This window comes from Globicephala melas, chromosome 7, assembly GCF_963455315.2.
Source record: "Globicephala melas chromosome 7, mGloMel1.2, whole genome shotgun sequence".
Lineage (NCBI taxonomy): Eukaryota > Metazoa > Chordata > Mammalia > Artiodactyla > Delphinidae > Globicephala > Globicephala melas.
This window is the reverse complement of record NC_083320.1, coordinates 83,578,141-83,594,027: the sequence shown is the minus strand read 5'-3', so window position 1 is coordinate 83,594,027 and position 15,887 is coordinate 83,578,141.

The window sequence follows — 15,887 nt, the reverse complement described above, 5'->3', positions numbered from 1 at the left end:
TGTTAACCACTCATAAGAAAATGCAAGTTGAGAGTATTTCTTTAATTGACTCCTTAAAAAATTAACCCAAACTTTTTTCCCCTTTTAACAAATTTGAGGGTGAAAATGTAGCCACCACACAGACTCTGAACAAAGGGATTTTTTTCCTCCCCTCCCCTCCCTTATCTTTTTCTTCCCTTCCCTTCTCAAATCCTTCTTTCCCTCTCCTCCCCTCTTCTCTTCTTTTTATTGTTTTCCTTCTCAATTTATAGTTTAGCACTTTTCCTAGGTCCAAAAACAAGTTCAATTATCATCAAATTTGTAAGTGGTCTGGTTAAAAAATGTTATCACATATTATAATTCCTAAACTTAGGTAAATTTAAAAAAATAGTTTGCAAACCGATGGCCATGATTATTCTATTTTAATAATCATGATCTTTTCCAAAAGTCTGATTTGTCATCTTTAAAAATTGAGATATTTCACACAATAACTTTAATTTTCAGATACTTAGAAAAGTTGGTAATTTGGCAGTACTGAGCTTGAATTTCTGCATAGCAATGCTCTGCAACGCAGGAGGGTGAGGAACATGGCCAGACAGGACCTATGATCTCTAGTGCATCATAATTCTCACTAGGTTTAATTCTCTCACTTATCCAGAGAGGTTTGAGCTGTGAATTCTGCTCAAATTCAATTAACAAATTAAACTGATCAGTTATATTCCATATTCTACATGACTGTACAGTTCTACTTAGACACTCACGGGTCAGAATGTAATTATCTAATTCTTTAATAAATGGAAATTCTAGCTCTATCACTAGACTGTAAGCTTTGTCAGGGGCGAGATCATATTTTAGACCTGGTTTACTATTTAGATTCATACAATGAATACCTGTGGAAAGAAGAGAGGAAGGAAGGAAAGACAGAAGGAAGGGAGGGAGGGAGGGAAGAAATAATTTTTAATAGAGAAAATCCATCTTTCATTCTTTTTTCATCTCCAAAAGTACCAATCATGCTGTAGGTACTTTAATTGATACTCTTGTTCAACTGGTTAAATAGGAAAAAATATGGGCCTTAGAAGTCTATATCACCCAACTAATATTATAGGGAAGCTCACATGAGATCTTATATTTCTCTAATTAATTTTAGAGAAGTTTCATGATAATAATTTATGACACATTTTTTGATGGTACCTTATTTCTAATATTATTGTGCAAGGTCATCTATCTACCTTAAGTGTTTCTCAACTGTAAAGCTGGAAAAATTACCCCACTCTAACAATTAAGGCAAGAAAATGTTTCCGTGTTTAAAATAACAATGTCTTATGAATTGGAATATCTTTTAATTATTGATGGCTCTAAAACTCTCCACACAACATTCCATTCCTTTGCACTAATTAGAGAAAAGCAATACTAGATTTGGAGTCAGTAGTCCTTCAGTTCAACTCCTAGATATGTCACTTAGTAGTAGTACTACAGTCAAAATTTACTTAATCCCAATGTGCCTTAATCTTTCCATCAGTAAAGTGGAGTCAAAGACACCTTCCTCACTTACATAACTACTCAATTGAAAATGCTATGTAAAAATGTAAACATTTTATGTTTTTCCAATATCAACAGTCTTACCGTAGGAAACATAAAATTTAAGAACAAGTTTTTGCCTTTAAAATAAAACATACAATTTGATCTTTTCTATTTACCACTCAACCTGATAATTGATCTAACCAGTCAATTAATCTGATGGACAGTTTGACTGAATTAACCAATTAATTGTGAAACAGAGCCAAACAGTTGATCAGTTCATCCTAGCAGAGGAATGCAATGTATCAAAAGTTGTGTTTTAGGATAACCTAGAGTAATTTGCTCATTGATTTATTTTTGATTCTGAGATTTCTAACACTAAAGTAAAATGTGTGAGTCTCTGAAAAGGCACAAAAAGTCCTATGGGAACACAGAAATTCTAGTCAGACAGTAGTAACCTTGTCCAATAATCTCTAAAATAATTTCGCTCACTTTACCCTGATACACCTTTGAAATTCCTATTGATCTCTCTTGAGCATGATCAAATGACCAACTCTATGAAGCTTTTATGGAATTCTCTAGACTAAGTTGAACACTCTATTCATACTATTCTATTCATTGTTATGGCCTTCAATCTATTACACTCTAGTTATCTGTTATCTGGCTACCTTTAATAAAATTGTGAGGATCTTGAACACAGAGACTGTGATCTTCATGTTGAAACCAAAAAAAATCTAGCATAGCATCTGGACTTTTCAAGTGTTCAGTGAACATTTCTTTAAAGAGAAATGTAAGAGTTATTATACTACTAATCAACATGTAAAATAAATGTCTAAACAATAAGAAGGAACAGACTATATGAAAGGGAATAATATACAGGGGCTTTAATTGAGGGATCTTCTCTTATCTCCATTCTCTGTCCTCTTGTAGCATCTTTTGGTCCACTGTACTTCCTTCTAACTTAGAGAGAGCCAATTTTTGTATTCTTACAGGTTGGTAGACACACTCTTGAATGGAGAATTATCTTGAGAGCCATGGCTTTTGATTGCAGGTGTGAGAGAATAATCTTTTCTGAAACTCTCTGACTAATGATCAAAACTGAAAGCATATGACTGAGGGACTGGATTACAAACCATAAACTCTGTAATATGTGACAAATGAAAAGTTATTTTCCTTTCCAAAGAGAGAGAAGATTCTGACTAACCCGAAAGAAGCAAAGCATTGTAGGGAATATGACTGTAATTTAGGTACTTGTCAGTACCTGAGAAAGGGTCAGCCTCTCAAGAGGGTAGATCTTTTTGTTTTAAAAGATTAACTAAGCTTAGAGGGATATAGCAAGCTAAAGTAACCTTGGTTCAATTCTCAAGTTGAACTCAGAAATACTGGCCAACTAGAAGAGGAATTTGGATGATATTGTAAATGTAGACTGACAGAGCAGAGGCTATCAAAGAATGGAGGATATTATTAATGGATGCCAACACATGAGGATAACCAAAATCAAGACAGCCCAGCCACCAGGAAGCTGAAGGCAGCATGGCTAGAGAAAGTCATATAAAGCCATGGCCCTTTGCTCAATGCAAGAGATAGGTAAGCTTCTAGAAATTTACACTGTTCATAGGGAGAAGGGAGGAAGAAGATAGGAGAAAGAAAAATATTGTATTGATTGAGTTAAAATCTGAATACACTGAGCCTAATGCTAGCAGTGACTTTGTAATCTTGAATTAAAAATGGAAAATTTTCATATGCTAATTGAAAAAGTAATATCAAGAAAACTTTGGTTGTATTTAAAAAAAAGTGACAAGGGGGAAAGGGGAGGGGGAGGGATAAATTGGGAGATTGGGACTGACATAAATACACTACTATATATAAAATAGAAAACTAATAAGAACCTACTGTATAGCACAGGGGACTCTACTCAATACTCTGTAATGACCTATATGGGAATAGAATCTAAAAGAGAGTGGATATATGTATATGTATAACTGATTCACTTTGCTGTACAGCAGAAACTAACACAACGTTGTAAATCAACTATACTCCAATAAAAATTAATTAAAAATATAAAGCATGAGGATAATAAAAAATAAATTAAATACAAGGGATACTTCTTTTTATACTCAAGTGTGTGTACTGTTGCAACTACACAATTTAAAGTGGCTACATACACTTCTGCGTATAGTTAGGAGTTTAAAGTGTTCTAGTGGGTCATTTAGAATGATAATAGTAATAAATATTTGGTAGGAAAAACAATAGTTTTTACTAACTTGGATTATTAACTACTATTAACTACATTATTTTCATTTAATTAACAGTTTGTGCTACGTTTTGTCATTATTCATGATTATAAAGTTATAATGTTATAATAATGACTATTAATATGTTCTATTTTTATTTTAAATGTTTTATGGCAAACAAAACCTGGGCTTCCACTAAGAAAACAGCTATCCCTTCATTCTTCTTCTGTTTGGTTTATTTACAAATTTAAAATTAACCTGAGACTAAGCTTAGACTCAGTCACTTACAAACTGTGCCTTGAGCAAGCTGATTAAAAGGTCAGGACGGCCTTGATTCTTTAGTTTGTGTGATAGGGATAAATCCTTTTGCCCTAGCTTTGGACAGTTCAAAACCATTGATATATGGGAGAGTGTACTGAAAGCAAAAGAGCTATGCAATACAGTTTATTGTTTTATCAATGTGTTATAAAATATTTCTAAATATTTCAAAGGTACTATTTCATTTTTCATTACAACAGACTACTTCTTAATCATTCATGAAATAAAGTCACCTGACCATATAAGTTGGTTGGTTCCCTTGTAACACCTAATTTTATCTTCATGATTGACAAGATACTTTAATAGGACGTCATTAGACATACTTGACTTAAGAACTACTTTAGTTAAAGATAAATATAATTTTAACATTTGCTGCTCTCTTAATCCTTATAAAAACAAACAAACCCCCCTAAACTTTTACTGGATATCTAGGATTAGAAAAACCCCAGAATGGAAAATTAACTTTCTAAGTCTTGGTCAATTCAAATAGGCTTTGAGAATCCCCAGAGGAGGCTACAGAAAGACTTGTGCACTGAGGATCTTTAGTAATTACCTTCAATTTTAGCCCAGGTTTGTACCCACCCATTTTGCCTGTTTATACTCAGTCTATGAGAAGGTAACAGCTAAGACTTTCATAGATAATGGAAGAGTTCGTCATAGAACTGTCACCAAAATAAAAAATTAAATGTAAAACATTCAGCAGAATGACAGTAACATTTTCAGGTAGGAATCTGAACTGAGACTTCAGTCATTATCATTGTGTATCCAGAAGAGTAACTTTTTTCTCTCTCCCATTTCCGCCCTCAATAAGCCAAAGAAGACACTTACTATTGCAGAAATTCATTTGCATACCAGAAAGCTGAATCTGTTATCTTTTATCATGCACAGATCTTACAAACTTATAGGAGGATGTGCATAAGAAACTGCTGAAGTTGCAGGTGTGACAAGATGGGTTAGAGAAAACGTTGGGTTGTATGAAGGGTCATTTGCTGACTGTTCTGTGCGCTTAATCATTGTGCCTATATTTCTAGGTCTCTACTATAAGCCTCATTTAACCAAACTAGAACCAGGAAATGGTGATCCTCATGTCAGCTGCTACCAGCCAGAAGTACTCTGGGAAATAATTTTACTTTTTATCACTGGGAAAAGAAAATAAATGTGGAATTAGAATCACTACAAGCCACTCTAACTGTGGTCCTTTACCTTACTTTTGCCAAGATGTATGAAGTCCTTTATCTCTCATTTTTACTGTTTGGTTTGAATTTTACCCATTGAGTAGCATGTAGAAATTCAATGACTATAAACATTGTTCTGAAGGAAGACAATTTTTTTAAAGTGCAAATTAAAAGAGTTTCTTGAGTTTTAGAGTTAAAATGCAAGATGCCATTAATCTTCCAATGGAGTAGGTTTTAGTAGAAGGCACTAATGAAATTTTTCATACTGTAATTCATCTCTTTTTTCCATTAAAATGGAAGGTATTCTAAAGCTTAGATTTAAACATCCCATCATCCTCTTAGTTAATTTGGAAAAAAAAAATTGAAAACATTATTGACTCCTGGGACATTGTGTGCCTGGTATTTGTTATACAGTTATAAGTGAAGCATTAGGAGATGACATAAATAACACAAACTTGATCTCATAAGACATCTAAAAATGTGTAATAAATGTTCTTGCCTTTAAAATGGATTCTACAATTCATTTATTCTGAAAGTGTTTATTAAGTGCCTGTTATATACCAGGGAATACTTTGGAACTCAGAAAAATTGTATTAGCCTAGGTTCTGTCCAGAAAGCAGAACCTGAGACAAGGGTTTGAGTGCAGCCAGTTTATTTCAGAAAGAGATCCCCAGGAAGAAAGTAGAGTGAATACAAGATTGCATCACCAATAAGTTACCATCATTGGCAAATGGTTTGCTCATGCTGTGGACAGTTTGAGGCACTGTGTGAAATATGATTTAGATGGTTCATGGAATGGAAGCAGGGGCATTTACGCATCAGCAACCATCCCTATTGGTCAGCTGTTGCCCTCTCAAGTGTTAATTCTCCCAGAATCCTAGGTTTGCCCAGGGATCAGAATATTCAAGTCAGTTTCCACACCAGTCTATCATGAAACCAGGGCAGGAAGTAAGATTTAACCAGTGTTGTTGAGGAAGTGCTGTCAGTAAAAGGGAGGCCAAGAAGCTATTGGTTATGTAAGTATATCACAAAAAATGGGGGAATGTATCATATTCTTATTAATAGACTTATTTGCTTATTTACTCAAGGTGTTTACTGAGTATTTATTATGTGCCAGGCACTGTTTTAGGCATGGAGATACAGCAGTAAAGAAAACAGACTCTAATCCCTGTTTTCATGGAGTTAAATAGAGTGGGAGAGAAGGTAGAAAAATGAGAAAATTGTGTTTAATCAGATGATAATAAAGCAGAGTGGGATAGGAAGCCCTGCAGGTATCTGGAGGTCTAGCTGACAGGATTTGCTGATGGATCCAATAAAGGGTATGAGAACGTTAAGAGGACTCATGGATAACAGTAAGAATTTCTGTTTTGTTTTGCTTTGTTTTTGCTGGAAGAATGGAGTTGTCATGTACTAAGGGGAGAGAGGCTAAGAAGAGCAGGTTAAAACAGAATTCTGTTTTGGACATGTTTAATGTGAGAAACATATTAGTCAGCCACATGTAGACGTTTTGATATACATGAGTCTGATGTTAAGCGGGAATGACTGGTCTGCAAATAAACATTTGAGTATCTTCACAGTCATAGTGGATTAGGACCCATCCTAAAGACCTCATTTTAATGTAATTACCTCTTTAAAGAGGTAATGAGGTTAGGGCTTCAACATATGAATTTGCGGAAAGAACACAATTCAACCTATAACAAATGGTGTGTTTTGGTAAGTGAGAGGGAATGAAATTTAAAGAACAGGTGGAGGAACTGGCCTTATGGTGACACAGACAAATTAAAGAAAGGCAGAGAATAAGATGTGCTTGCTGGTAGGAAGGTAGATATGATGAAGAAGTGTGTAGATATTTCCTGGTTATTCATATTTTCTCAATGAAATTAGAAGCAGCAACTAATAATCTCACTGAGAGTGAAGGGAAGAAGATGGAGGTTTGAGAAACGAGGACACAGTGTAGTTACCTAGGAGAATAGGAAAATAAGAAGAATTAAAAAATACAGTGTGGTTACTGGCTCCCCACTTGAATACAGTCATCATGAATTTGAAGTAAAATTGGTCATAATGTTTTCCCCAAATCTGCTCAGTTGCCAAAGAGCAGGCATGAGATTGGTGATGACTTTGATTTCACCGAGGTTTAGATTTTGCCAGGTGAATACAATGAATGGAGAGGGGGCAAGGAATTATTTTAATAAATGATAGACCATGAAATCCAAGCTGGTAAAAGAGGAAATTGAGGAATGAAGTCAGAGAGAAAGAGTGAAAAAGTAGTAGAATCAACAGAATGTAAGTTAGAAGGGTAGAAGAGCTGTTGGAGGTGGGTGATTAGAGGAAGTGGTGCTATGCTGGAAACTGAAATTTGGAGAAAATACAGTTGTTGTTAATGTCAATCTCTCAGTCAAAAGTGGAAGAGTGAAAGGATAAAGTAGGATGAAAGACTGTATGTATTATGGAGGAGTGAAAGTCAAGGAACTTTGAAGCCAAGGAATTACTGAGAGAATCATCTGCATGGATAATTTTAAAGAATTACAACAGCAGGACTTCCCTGGTGGCACAGTAGTTAATACTCCACACTCCCAATGCAGGGGGCTCAGTTCCATCTCTGGTCAGGGAACTAGATCTCACATGCATGTCGCAACTAAGAGTTCCCATGCCACAAGTAAGGAGCCCGCGAGCCGCAACTAAGGAGCCTGACTGCCGCAACTAAGACCCAGCACAACCAAATAAATAAATAAATATTAAAAAAAAGAAAAAAGAATTACAACAGCACTGGAAAGAGTGACAATAAACCAGAGGTTAAAATATTACATGGATGGGGCTTCCCTGGTGGCACAGTGGTTAAGAATCCGTCTGCCAATGCAGGGGACATGGGTTCAAGCCCTGGTCCAGGAAGATCCCACATGCTGCAGAGCAACTAAGCCAGTGCACCACAACTACTGAAGCCCACGTGCCTAGAGCCCGTGCTCCGCAACAAGAGAAGCCACCGCAATAAGCCCGTGCACTGCAGCGAAGAGTAGCCCCTGCTCGCCGCAACCAGAGAAAAGCCCACACCCAGCAACAAAGACCCATCACAGCCAAAATAAATAAATTCATTAAATTAAATAATAAAATAAATAAATCTATAAAAAATATTAGATGGATGAGGAAAAGTGATCAGGGTCCTGTAAATAACTGCTCTAAGAGGAAGGGAGTATAGTATTTTTTGATGGCATAAGCTTTAAAACTCTCTTTTTAAGTAAAAGAGAAGAAACAACAGTCAAAAGTGGCAATGAGCAACAAGGAAAATACCTAACTCACCGCTAAGCCCAAGAGTATGATGAATTTAGGAGAAGAATATGAAGACATGGATTCTCTCCCTGTACCTGGAATTGTGAAGGCTGAGGAAGGAGTAGGGTTTGTATAGTTACATTGGATAAATATGGATAGTTATGAAAGTGATCTATCAAAGCATGAGCAGCACATTTAGAATGGGTTCACCCTTACACTATTTTTTTTTTTAAAGGTTTTTTTTGTGTGTGTGTGTGTGATATGCAGGCCTCTCACTGTTGTGGCCTCTCCCGTTGCAGAGCACAGGCTCCGGACGCGCAGGCTCAGCGGCCATGGCTCACGGGCCCAGCCGCTCTGCGGCATGTGGGATCTTCCCGGACCGGGGCACGAACCCGTGTCCCCTGCATCGCCAGGCGGACTCTCAACCACTGCGCCACCAGGGAAGCCCCCACCCTTACACTCTTTAGAGCTCATATTACTTTCTCAGAAATCTCTGTTGAGGAATGACTTGTTTGTTCATTTATTTAGTACTCATTTAACAAATACTGGTAAAGGGATTACTTTATCCGGAGACTGTTCAAAGAGCTTTGAAAACGTTAACCAGTTAATTTTCATAAGAACCCTAGGAAGTAGAAACTGTTTTCTCCACTTTAAAAATGAAAAACAACTGGGGCACAGAGAGGTTAAAGAAAATGTTCAAGGTTATATTTTAATGGTAATAAAAATGTTTCATAATCTCAGATTTAACTAAAGGAATTAGATATGAGAAGTAAACCCTCCATCAGGGTTTATACCAAAAGCATTTAGTTATTGTAATAATTAATTAGTAATGAAAAAAGTCATACTTCTTAAAGTAACCAGTTTTTAATTGATTTGAATCAACAATTCAGGCCAACATTATTCCTCCTAAGTGATCAGAATGAGACCCGAAAGACTGAAATGATTCTTTAGTTTGGCAAGAAATGTTCACTGAGTACCAGGATTTTTCAGACACTTATCCTTGTACACAAAAGAGTGAGAAGGGATCCAGGATTCTGAGGAGCTCACTGTCTCTTGGAATGCATTGTACACGGAGCTGTGGAGAAAGGAGTCAAAGGAAGTGGTGCAAGCCCAGAGGTGAAGATTCTCTGCTGTAGGAGTCACCAGTGGCTCAACTAGAGTGACGTTTTGAAATGCAGCAGGACCCTATGGTCCTTCCCCCCATGTCCTCCACCTGCCTTTTGTCTGTGGAAAAACTCTAGCCAAAGAATAAGTTTAATCAGAGAAGTGAGAAAATGCAGAAACAAAGGAAAATAGTCTAACAAGGCTAAATAATAATAAGTTTACTCAATAAGTGTAGTCAAGGACCTTGAGTTCCTCCTCAAGGGCTAGAGATAATCTTCTGAGCCGTATCCTGTGAGCTGTCTGGTAGATACTGAAACCCCCGCCAGATGGAAGAAGTTAACTACATGATGACCAGACTGTAGACATGACCTAAGCTGCCATAATTCCGAGAACTGGCTTCAAAGAAATGGGAGCAAACTGACCCTGGCACTGAAGATTAACTGTACTTAAAACAATCAAGATGACACTGGTCAGACCACTGCATGCCCAATTTCAAGATGACTGTCGAGCTGACTGCTGTTTCTGCATGTAGCCCCTTCCCTCCATCTATAAAAGCTCTTGCCCACTGGTTGTCAGGGTGGCAGAGTCAGCCTTGGGACAGAAGTCTGCCCTCCCCCGCAGCTGCTGGCATCCAAAATAAAGCAAACTTCCCTTTCCACCAACCTTGCCTCTTTCTTGGCTTTAGAGCAGCGAGCAGCTGGACCTCACTACTGAGCAGAGGACTAGATTGTCAGGCTGGTAGCAGAACAATCCAGGGTCAAGAGGGTAACAAACTCAAAGGTTATTTAAAGGCAGGATGTGTTTTGTCAATGGTGTGACCCACACTGTGCCTGAGTGCAAGCTATCTCCATGGGGGGTGCTGGAAGGGGTTTACCATGGGGGGAGAGGATCATGTTTACTTTAGTAAAATACAGATGCCAGCACTGAATTGGAACGAGACTAGTGTTATGCTGAACTGGAGCATGTCCAGCAATAATCCAGGAGAGAAATAATCAACCTCACCTAGCACCAAACTCCTCCTTGCTTTCCTTGATCTACCTGTTGGGAAAGCATAGTCTTTCACTGACAGGTACCAAATGCCCAAGCTCAATGGAGTATAAGTCTGAAAAGAGCATACATTATATTTATCAGCAAGCATATCAGGATTAATACAAAATTGTTGGTTTGGAAAGGGGTTTAAGCTCTAAGTGAAAAAACCTAGCTAACGTTGAACAAGCCAGGTAGTTAACTTGCATACTTTTAATTTCTTTAGCTAAAGGTTACCCATACTTCTCTCTAGAGACGTGAGAAGTATGATGGCTTCTGTGTTAGTTTTCTTATTTATTTGTTTTTCCTATTTGTCCCTAGTCACTTTGTAGAAAGCTAGAAAACAGTGGGTTCTACACAGTGCAGCTCTTTGTAAAAGTGGTTTATTTTGGTCCTGGAGAAAGAGGGGATTGCAAAGTCAATTTCTTGCCCCACAGAAAACACCGTTCCTATAGTAAAATAGTATAAAGAAGCTGCTATGAGGAGCTTGGCTCCTAACAGTGAGGACCAGAGCTTTGTACAGGAACTCCCAAGAACTGAGAGTTTTCATTCTGGTTTATCAGAGGGCATAAAGTTCCTATTTCAGAAAAGGTAAAACAGCCATTTACAAAAGAAAGTCAATCTGTATCCTAAGCATTTGAATAAAAAGTTAAAGCAAAAACAAAATCCAAGAAACCAACACCTGTCATAGGATGCTAGCAGTAGGCTGTATCAAGAATTGCAACGTCCTGAGGCTGTTTTTCAGGAGAAATACTTAAGGAATAGGCAGGGATGGTCTCCTGGGACATATTCTAGACATCTTGCTGCTGCCAGGAAGAACAACCACCCTGAGGAGAATGGAAAAGCAGGTTTGTGTTGCTGTAGCCTTGGATCTTGGCAGACTGAAACCAAGCAGGAACCTGTGGAGCTCCTGGACACAGAAACCTTTCTGTCCACCTGTTTCTTGACTTCAGCCTCCATGACCTTTCTTGAGTTCCAAAGGGCAGATTTGAACAGTTGCTAATCCAGGAAGGGAAGGGAAGGGATGCAAAGACAAGGGAAGGGCAGCCAAGAAACAGCAGTACAGCCTTGCGACAGGGTCCTGGTTCCACCTCAAGGGATACACATAAAAAAGTCTTTAAGCTCTTTAAGATGTCAGCATTCTTCATACCAAAGACCACCTAAGGTTACATTAAAGGACGCAGAGAATCTCAACAAGAAGATTACCTGAGACCAGATTAGAGGAGTACAGGCCCTGAACACACCCTAATCTTATCAGCAATACCACCCTTGAACCATTGCTGCAAAACTCCTCAACAAATCAAGCCTGCAGTGTCCCCCTTTGCGTGACAAAGCAATAAAGCCATTCTTTTCTACTTCACTCAAAACTCTTGTCTCTGAGATTCAATTCGGCACCAGTGCACAGAGGCCAAGGTTTCTGCATTAAGATTTTGGATTAGGACTTCAGTTTCTGGACCAAATGCTCAGGTCACTGCCCCCAAGCCTCTGACTACCTGGCCTGAAGGCAATATGGTTTTGGCCCTTGTTCACACCTATCCCACCCTATTCTGGCCTCAAGTCATCTTGTCTCTGCACAGCTTTAGGGCCAGAGCCAGGTCCCCCACACCTGGCTCCCCCACACCTCCTCTTACTACAAACTTTTGCATATGGTTTGCCTTTCATATGTAATGCTTTTCCCTTTCTAGTTAATCTCTTCTCCTCCTTCAGATTGAAATTCAATTTTCAGTTCCCCAAAGAAGCCTTAACTTCCCTAACTAGGTCAATTCCCCCTTTCATATGCTCTGACAACACCACACACATCTTATTCTAGCACTAAATGCAAATATGGATTTACAGTAGTCCCTCCAGTCTGTGTTTTTTTCTTTCCACAGTTTTAGTTATCCACCGTCAACCTTGGTCTGAAAATATTAAATGAAAAATTCCAGAAATAAGCAATTCATAAGTTTTAAATTCTGCGCCATTTTGACTAGCGTGATGAAATCTTGCACCATCCTGCTCCGACCTGCCTGGGATCCCCAACTATTGACACTGTCTTCTCCTGACATCCAACCACGGACATCGTCATGGGTCAGTGATCCAGGATTACCCAAAGCAGATGACCCTTCTGATGTATCATCAAAAGGTCAACAGTAGCCTAGCGCTAAGTGACAATGTCTAAGTCATTCACCTCACTTCATCTCATCACATAGACAGTTTATCATCTCACATCATCCCACGAAGCCAAAGGGTGAGTACAGTATAATAAGATATTTTGAGAGAGAGAGACCGAATTTACATAACTTTTATTACAGTATATTGTTAGGATTGTTCTATTTTATTATTAGTTATTATTGTTACTCTCTTACTGTGCCTAATTTATAAACTAAACTTTATCGTAGGTATGTATATATAGGAAAAACATAGTATATATAAGGCTTGGAACTATCCAAGGTTTCAGGCATCCAACTGGGGTTCTTGGAATGTATCCCCTGAGAATAAGGGGGGACTACTGTACATCTATTAATAGAATCATTTAATTAATTTCTGCCTCCACTATTATACTATAAGCTTCCTGAAATCAGGGATTCCTGTCAGGTTTTACTCATTCTTATATTCCCAGCACAGTGCCAGGCACATAATAGATACACGGAAATATTGGTTGAATAAAGGAAAGTATGGACTAAGGGAGTGGAAATGGGAAGTGAGATGTGGGTAGGAATTTTGAATTAAATGAAGGTATGACTGAGTACTCCTTGATGCTATTTTAAGATTAACTCACATTTTAAAAGTAACTCTTCAAAATTATATATTAGCATGTTTTCATATTTATAACATTTGCTGGAATGAGAAAAGAAGGCAGGTATATTCAGTTTTTTGATTCTGAAAAAGAGTAGACATACAGTTTTCTACAGTGAATAAGGAAATTATGGAAATGTCATCTTTCCTTTAGCTGAAATTTTTCTTGTATCCTTTTCTCACCCTATTGTCTTCTTGCCCTTCCCACCTTATGCATATTACAAGACAGAGCTAAAACCCATCTCCTTCATGATGCTTATTATAATATTCAATCAATATTGATTAATAGATTGCTATGCTCAAACCCCTAGGTCTGGTTAATGTGTGTTTAATTACCTTTTCGCCCTGATTTCACAGGTGACATATTCACAACAGTAATGGATCTACACAACTACCAGCAGGAAGCTAACTGGATGATTGATTAACAACACATGGAGTCATTTTTCCACTCCCAACAAATATTTTTCCTAGTGGCAGAATATCTGAATTTCAAATATAATAATAACTGTGTACCTTGCCTACACTGTTTCAGTGACAAAAAATTATTGTCACAGTGACCAATTATTTTACTATTTTTATATTGCTGACTTTTACTCTATGCTACCTTGGATTTTTTTTTTCTCAAATTTCTATGCAAGAATCAAAATTTGAAATCCTAAGTTCAACTTTAAGAGCTGGTAGTTGTATCATGAAGTCAATAAAGAAAAAAAACAGTTTGATTAAATTAACTAAATTGACTAAATCTGTGAATTGTTACGAACAGTATCTTTGTTTTTTCAAACCTGTGTCTTATAAATTTTAACAGGATAGGGCTTCCCTGGCGGCACAGTAGTTAAGAAACCGCCTGCCAATGCAGGAGACACGGGTTCAAAACCCTGGTCCGGGAAGATCCCACATGCTGTGGAGCAACTAAGCCCAGGAACCACAACTACCGAGCCTGTGCTCTAGAGCCCACATGCCACAACAACTGAAGCCTGCGTACCTAGAGACTGTGCTCTGCAACAAGAAAAGCCACTGCAGTAAGAAGCCCACGCACCGCAACAAAGAGTAGTCCCCGCTCACCTCAACTACAGAAAGCCTGCGAGCAGCAACGAAGACCCAAAGCAGACAAAAATTAATTTAAAAAATTTAAACAGGATATAAGAACTTAATCTCATGTCATATTTCACCTACTCTGCCCCTGCTGCTTTTTTGTGTGTCCGACATTTTTCCCTGCCAGGTATCTAAGACGTAGCATTGAACAATACTTCTCTCTCTCTCATTAGTCAAGGAGCATGGATATTTTTTTAAAAGAATAAATAAAAGGCTTTTTGTTTTTAAAGGCAAATAAGACATGACAGATCAGTAACAGAATATTCTTGTTGTTATTAATATTTCTTTTATCTTTATGTCCTTATCAATGGAATTGAGTATAAAGTCTCAAGTTTAGAGTTCAAAGTTATTTTGCTATTTTTCCTCTTGTGATTTCTGACAAATATTTTTAATGTAATGAAACACAATTAAAATGTAAAAAACTGGACTTTGCCAGACTAAAAGAAGTTCAAATCAATCAAGAGCTTTTGTAAAGAACCATAGGCTATGTGATAGATTGAAAATAAACAGGGGTTTTATGAGTGTGTGTGGTGTGTGTGTGTGAATACATGTTATGTTTTAGGTAGCATTGCACAGCGTATCAAGGAAAATTTATGAGTACAACATCAGAGTAAAAATTAAGAAAATCTTTTCAGTCTGAGATAATAAAATGAATAACAGGCTTTGGTGAGAAATATGTGAATCTTTATATAGACTGAGACATTTACTTTCTTCTTGTTTCTCTTATCTGTAAGTTGAAGACAATAAAATCTTCCATTCTAACTTGGATAATTACTGAGGATGCAGTAAAAGAAAAACAATCACATGTGAAACACTTTATAAATAGGAGGGACATCTGGCACAGTAATGACATGATGTATTAAATAGTAGAACTAAGTACTACTACTATAATTGGCATTTATCTATAGAAATTTAGATTTATCTACTGACTAAGCGAGTCACATGTATTATTTCATTTAATCCTTACAAGAACCTTATGGTATACTTACTATTATGTTCCATATTTCAAGATAAGGAAACTGTGCATAAAGAATTAAATTATTTCCTCAAGGTCACTCAAGGAGGAAGTCAGAGTTGACCCATCACCCTGTGACCTGCAAGCCTAAACCTTTTAACTTCAGGCTTACTGCTTTTTTTTTTTAAACCCATGATATTCATAAATTTATTCATGACATACATATCAGAAACAAATGCTGTGTTTGGTACAGCTTATGCATAGCTCTTTAAACGAGATTTTTTTGTTGTTGCTGTAAAATAAATATTGTATTTTAAAATCACCATACAAGAGGACAAAAGTCAATACAGATTCTGAAAATGAACTGGACAGAGACTAGAGGGTGGCATAAATGAAAAAGTCAAGGATTGCTGGTGAGATTGTGAAAGATTATTTTTCTTATTTAGA